Source organism: Salvelinus alpinus, chromosome 4 (assembly GCF_045679555.1).
Source record: "Salvelinus alpinus chromosome 4, SLU_Salpinus.1, whole genome shotgun sequence".
NCBI lineage: Eukaryota > Metazoa > Chordata > Actinopteri > Salmoniformes > Salmonidae > Salvelinus > Salvelinus alpinus.
The window spans coordinates 84562613-84569587 of NC_092089.1; the positions used below are offsets into that span (position 1 = coordinate 84562613).

Consider the following 6975-nt stretch of genomic DNA (forward strand, 5'->3'; position numbering starts at 1 on the left):
GAGAAGAAGAGAGTAGACAGCCACTCTGTTAGCAGAGAGAGGAAGAGAGTAGACAGCCACTCTGTTAGAAGAGAGTAGACAGCCACTCTGTTAGCAGAGAGAAGAAGAGAGTAGAAAGCCACTCTGTTAGCAGAGAGAAGAAGAGAGTAGAAAGCCACTCAGTTAGCAGAGAGAAGAAGAGAGTAGACAGCCACTCTGTTAGCAGAGAGAAGAAGAGAGTAGACAGCCACTCTGTTAGCAGAGAGAAGAAGAGAGTAGACAGCCACTCTGTTAGCAGAGAGAAGAAGAGAGTAGACAGCCACTCTGTTAGCAGAGAGAAGAAGAGAGTAGACAGCCACTCTGTTAGCAGAGAGAAGAAGAGAGTAGACAGCCACTCTGTTAGAAGAGAGTAGACAGCCACTCTGTTAGCAGAGAGTAGACCGCCACTCTGTTAGCAGAGAAAAGAAGAGAGTAGACAGCCACTCTGTTAGCAGAGAGAAGAAGAGAGTAGACAGCCACTCTGTCAGCAGAGAGTAGACAGCCACTCTGTTAGCAGAGAGAAGAAGAGAGTAGACAGCCACTCTGTTAGCAGAGAGAAGAAGAGAGTAGACAGCCACTCTTAGCAGAGAGAAGAAGAGAGTAGACAGCCACTCTTAGCAGAGAGAAGAAGAGAGTAGACAGCCACTCTGTTAGAAGAGAGTAGACAGCCACTCTGTTAGAAGAGAGTAGACAGCCACTCTGTTAGAAGAGAGTAGACAGCCACTCTGTTAGCAGAGAGAAGAAGAGAGTAGACAGCCACTCTTAGCAGAGAGAAGAAGAGAGTAGACAGCCACTCTGTTAGAAGAGAGTAGACAGCCACTCTGTTAGAAGAGAGTAGACAGCCACTCTGTTAGAAGAGAGAGGAGAAGAGAGTAGACAGCCACTCTGTTAGCAGAGAGAAGAAGAGAGTAGACAGCCACTCTGTTAGCAGAGAGAAGAAGAGAGTAGACAGCCACTCTGTTAGCAGAGAGAAGAAGAGAGTAGACATCCACTCTTAGCAGAGAGAAGAAGAGAGTAGACAGCCACTCTGTTAGAAGAGAGTAGACAGCCACTCTGTTAGAAGAGAGTAGACAGCCACTCTGTTAGAAGAGAGTAGACAGCCACTCTGTTAGAAGAGAGTAAACAGCCACTCTGTTAGAAGAGAGTAGACAGCCACTCTGTTAGAAGAGAGTAGACAGCCACTCTGTTAGAAGAGAGTAGACAGCCACTCTGTTAGCAGAGAGTAGACAGCCACTCTGTTAGCAGAGAGTAGACAGCCACTCTGTTAGCAGAGAGTAGACAGCCACTCTGTTAGAAGAGAGTAGACAGCCACTCTGTTAGAAGAGAGTAGACAGCCACTCTGTTAGAAGAGAGTAGACAGCCACTCTGTTAGACGAAAGTAGACAGCCACTCTGTTAGCAGAGAGTAGACAGCCACTGTTAGAAGAGAGTAGACAGCCACTCTGTTAGAAGAGAGTAGACAGCCACTCTGTTAGAAGAGAGTAGACAGCCACTCTGTTAGCAGAGAGTAGACAGCCACTCTGTTAGAAGAGAGTAGACAGCCACTCTGTTAGAAGAGAGTAGACAGCCACTCTGTTAGCAGAGATTAGACAGCCACTCTGTTAGCAGAGAGAAGAAGAGAGTAGACAGCCCCTCTGTTAGAAGAGAGTAGACAGCCACTCTGTTAGCAGAGAGTAGACAGCCACTCTGTCAGCAGAGAGTAGACAGCCACTCTTAGCAGAGAGAAGAAGAGAGTAGACAGCCACTCTGTTAGCAGAGAGTAGACAGCCACTCTGTTAGAAGAGAGTAGACAGCCACTCTGTTAGAAGAGAGTAGACAGCCACTCTGTTAGAAGAGAGTAGACAGCCACTCTGTTAGAAGAGAGTAGACAGCCACTCTGTTAGAAGAGAGTAGACAGCCACTCTGTTAGCAGAGAGTAGACAGCCACTCTGTTAGCAGAGAGAAGAAGAGAGTAGACAGCCACTCTTAGCAGAGAGAAGAAGAGAGTAGACAGCCACTCTGTTAGCAGAGAGTAGACAGCCACTCTGTTAGAAGAGAGTAGACAGCCACTCTGTTAGAAGAGAGTAGACAGCCACTCTGTTAGCAGAGAGTAGACCGCCACTCTGTTAGCAGAGAGAAGAAGAGAGTAGACAGCCACTCTTAGCAGAGAGAAGAAGAGAGTAGACAGCCACTCTGTTAGCAGAGAGTAGACAGCCACTCTGTTAGAAGAGAGTAGACAGCCACTCTGTTAGAAGAGAGTAGACAGCCACTCTGTTAGCAGAGAGTAGACAGCCACTCTGTTAGCAGAGAGAAGAAGAGAGTAGACAGCCACTCTGTTAGAAGAGAGTAGACAGCCACTCTGTTAGCAGAGAGTAGACAGCCACTCTGTCAGCAGAGAGTAGACAGCCACTCTGTTAGCAGAGAGAAGAAGAGAGTAGACAGCCACTCTGTTAGAAGAGAGTAGACAGCCACTCTGTTAAAAGAGAGTAGACAGCCACTGTTAGAAGAGAGTAGACAGCCACTCTGTTAGAAGAGAGTAGACAGCCACTCTGTTAGAAGAGAGTAGACAGCCACTCTGTTAAAAGAGAGTAGACAGCCACTGTTAGAAGAGAGTAGACAGCCACTCTGTTAGAAGAGAGTAGACAGCCACTCTGTTAGAAGAGAGTAGACAGCCACTGTTAGAAGAGAGTAGACAGCCACTCTGTTAGCAGAGAGTAGACAGCCACTCTGTTAGAAGAGAGTAGACAGCCACTCTGTTAGAAGAGAGAGGAAGAGAGTAGACAGCCACTCTGTTAGCAGAGAGTAGACAGCCACTCTGTTAGCAGAGAGTAGACAGCCACTCTGTTAGCAGAGAGTAGACAGCCACTCTGTTAGCAGAGAGTAGACAGCCACTCTGTTAGCAGAGAGTAGACAGCCACTCTGTTAGCAGAGAGTAGACAGCCACTCTGTTAGAAGAGAGTAGACAGCCACTCTGTTAGAAGAGAGTAGACAGCCACTCTGTTAGAAGAGAGTAGACAGCCACTCTGTTAGCAGAGAGAAGAAGAGAGTAGACAGCCACTCTTAGCAGAGAGAAGAAGAGAGTAGACAGCCACTCTGTTAGAAGAGAGTAGACAGCCACTCTGTTAGAAGAGAGTAGACAGCCACTCTGTTAGAAGAGAGAGGAGAAGAGAGTAGACAGCCACTCTGTTAGCAGAGAGAAGAAGAGAGTAGACAGCCACTCTGTTAGCAGAGAGAAGAAGAGAGTAGACAGCCACTCTGTTAGCAGAGAGAAGAAGAGAGTAGACATCCACTCTTAGCAGAGAGAAGAAGAGAGTAGACAGCCACTCTGTTAGAAGAGAGTAGACAGCCACTCTGTTAGAAGAGAGTAGACAGCCACTCTGTTAGAAGAGAGTAGACAGCCACTCTGTTAGAAGAGAGTAAACAGCCACTCTGTTAGAAGAGAGTAGACAGCCACTCTGTTAGAAGAGAGTAGACAGCCACTCTGTTAGAAGAGAGTAGACAGCCACTCTGTTAGCAGAGAGTAGACAGCCACTCTGTTAGAAGAGAGTAGACAGCCACTCTGTTAGCAGAGAGTAGACAGCCACTCTGTTAGAAGAGAGTAGACAGCCACTCTGTTAGAAGAGAGTAGACAGCCACTCTGTTAGAAGAGAGTAGACAGCCACTCTGTTAGACGAGAGTAGACAGCCACTCTGTTAGCAGAGAGTAGACAGCCACTCTGTTAGAAGAGAGTAGACAGCCACTCTGTTAGAAGAGAGTAGACAGCCACTCTGTTAGCAGAGAGTAGACAGCCACTCTGTTAGAAGAGAGTAGACAGCCACTCTGTTAGAAGAGAGTAGACAGCCACTCTGTTAGCAGAGATTAGACAGCCACTCTGTTAGCAGAGAGAAGAAGAGAGTAGACAGCCCCTCTGTTAGAAGAGAGTAGACAGCCACTCTGTTAGCAGAGAGTAGACAGCCACTCTGTCAGCAGAGAGTAGACAGCCACTCTTAGCAGAGAGAAGAAGAGAGTAGACAGCCACTCTGTTAGCAGAGAGTAGACAGCCACTCTGTTAGAAGAGAGTAGACAGCCACTCTGTTAGAAGAGAGTAGACAGCCACTCTGTTAGAAGAGAGTAGACAGCCACTCTGTTAGAAGAGAGTAGACAGCCACTCTGTTAGAAGAGAGTAGACAGCCACTCTGTTAGCAGAGAGTAGACAGCCACTCTGTTAGCAGAGAGAAGAAGAGAGTAGACAGCCACTCTTAGCAGAGAGAAGAAGAGAGTAGACAGCCACTCTGTTAGCAGAGAGTAGACAGCCACTCTGTTAGAAGAGAGTAGACAGCCACTCTGTTAGAAGAGAGTAGACAGCCACTCTGTTAGCAGAGAGTAGACCGCCACTCTGTTAGCAGAGAGAAGAAGAGAGTAGACAGCCACTCTTAGCAGAGAGAAGAAGAGAGTAGACAGCCACTCTGTTAGCAGAGAGTAGACAGCCACTCTGTTAGAAGAGAGTAGACAGCCACTCTGTTAGAAGAGAGTAGACAGCCACTCTGTTAGCAGAGAGTAGACAGCCACTCTGTTAGCAGAGAGAAGAAGAGAGTAGACAGCCACTCTGTTAGAAGAGAGTAGACAGCCACTCTGTTAGCAGAGAGTAGACAGCCACTCTTAGCAGAGAGAAGAAGAGAGTAGACAGCCACTCTGTTAGCAGAGAGTAGACAGCCACTCTGTTAGAAGAGAGTAGACAGCCACTCTGTTAGCAGAGAGTAGACAGCCACTCTGTCAGCAGAGAGTAGACAGCCACTCTGTTAGCAGAGAGAAGAAGAGAGTAGACAGCCACTCTGTTAGAAGAGAGTAGACAGCCACTCTGTTAAAAGAGAGTAGACAGCCACTGTTAGAAGAGAGTAGACAGCCACTCTGTTAGAAGAGAGTAGACAGCCACTCTGTTAGAAGAGAGTAGACAGCCACTCTGTTAAAAGAGAGTAGACAGCCACTGTTAGAAGAGAGTAGACAGCCACTCTGTTAGAAGAGAGTAGACAGCCACTCTGTTAGAAGAGAGTAGACAGCCACTGTTAGAAGAGAGTAGACAGCCACTCTGTTAGCAGAGAGTAGACAGCCACTCTGTTAGAAGAGAGTAGACAGCCACTCTGTTAGAAGAGAGAGGAAGAGAGTAGACAGCCACTCTGTTAGCAGAGAGTAGACAGCCACTCTGTTAGCAGAGAGTAGACAGCCACTCTGTTAGCAGAGAGTAGACAGCCACTCTGTTAGCAGAGAGTAGACAGCCACTCTGTTAGCAGAGAGTAGACAGCCACTCTGTTAGCAGAGAGTAGACAGCCACTCTGTTAGCAGAGAGTAGACAGCCACTCTGTTAGAAGAGAGTAGACAGCCACTCTGTTAGCAGAGAGTAGACAGCCACTCTGTTAGCAGAGAGAAGAAGAGAGTAGACAGCCACTCTGTTAGAAGAGAGTAGACAGCCACTCTGTTAGCAGAGAGTAGACAAGTTAGCAGAGAGAAAGAGAGTAGACAGCCACTCTGTTAGAAGAGAGTAGACAGCCACTCTGTTAAAAGAGAGTAGACAGCCACTGTTAGAAGAGAGTAGACAGCCACTCTGTTAGAAGAGAGTAGACAGCCACTCTGTTAGAAGAGAGTAGACAGCCACTCTGTTAAAAGAGAGTAGACAGCCACTGTTAGAAGAGAGTAGACAGCCACTGTTAGAAGAGAGTAGACAGCCACTCTGTTAGAAGAGAGTAGACAGCCACTCTGTTAGAAGAGAGTAGACAGCCACTGTTAGAAGAGAGTAGACAGCCACTCTGTTAGCAGAGAGTAGACAGCCACTCTGTTAGAAGAGAGTAGACAGCCACTCTGTTAGAAGAGAGAGGAAGAGAGTAGACAGCCACTCTGTTAGCAGAGAGTAGACAGCCACTCTGTTAGCAGAGAGTAGACAGCCACTCTGTTAGCAGAGAGTAGACAGCCACTCTGTTAGCAGAGAGTAGACAGCCACTCTGTTAGCAGAGAGTAGACAGCCACTCTGTTAGCAGAGAGAAGAAGAGAGTAGACAGCCACTCTGTTAGAAGAGAGAAGAAGAGAGTAGACAGCCACTCTGTTAGAAGAGAGAGGAAGAGAGTAGACAGCCACTCTGTTAGCAGAGAGTAGACAGCCACTCTGTTAGCAGAGAGAAGAAGAGAGTAGACAGCCATTCTGTTAGAAGAGAGAGGAAGAGAGTAGACAGCCACTCTGTTAGAAGAGAGAGGAAGAGAGTAGACAGCCACTCTGTTAGCAGAGAGAGGAAGAGAGTAGACAGCCACTCTGTTAGCAGAGAGAGGAAGAGAGTAGACAGCCACTCTGTTAGCAGAGAGTAGACAGCCACTCTGTTAGCAGAGAGTAGACAGCCACTCTGTTAGCAGAGAGTAGACAGCCACTCTGTTAGCAGAGAGAAGAAGAGAGTAGACAGCCATTCTGTTAGAAGAGAGAGGAAGAGAGTAGACAGCCACTCTGTTAGCAGAGAGTAGAAGAGAGTAGACAGCCACTCTGTTAGCAGAGAGTAGAAGAGAGTAGACAGCCACTCTGTTAGAAGAGAGAGGAAGAGAGTAGACAGCCACTCTGTTAGAAGAGAGAGGAAGAGAGTAGACAGCCACTCTGTTAGCAGAGAGAGGAAGAGAGTAGACAGCCACTCTGTTAGCAGAGAGTAGACAGCCACTCTGTTAGCAGAGAGTAGACAGCCACTCTGTTAGCAGAGAGTAGACAGCCACTCTGTTAGCAGAGAGTAGACAGCCACTCTGTTAGCAGAGAGAAGAAGAGAGTAGACAGCCACTCTGTTAGAAGAGAGAGGAAGAGAGTAGACAGCCACTCTGTTAGCAGAGAGTAGAAGAGAGTAGACAGCCACTCTGTTAGCAGAGAGTAGAAGAGAGTAGACAGCCACTCTGTTAGCAGAGAGTAGAAGAGAGTAGACAGCCACTCTGTTAGCAGAGAGTAGAAGAGAGTAGACAGCCACTCTGTTAGCAGAGAGTAG

At 47.4% G+C, this 6975-nt stretch overlaps 1 protein-coding gene across 2 annotated transcripts in view; it reads left to right on the forward strand.

The window, feature by feature from the left end:
- macrod1 (mono-ADP ribosylhydrolase 1) overlaps positions 1-6975 on the forward strand; it is a 130757-nt gene that overhangs the window by 116116 nt on the left and 7666 nt on the right. The window lies entirely within an intron of this gene.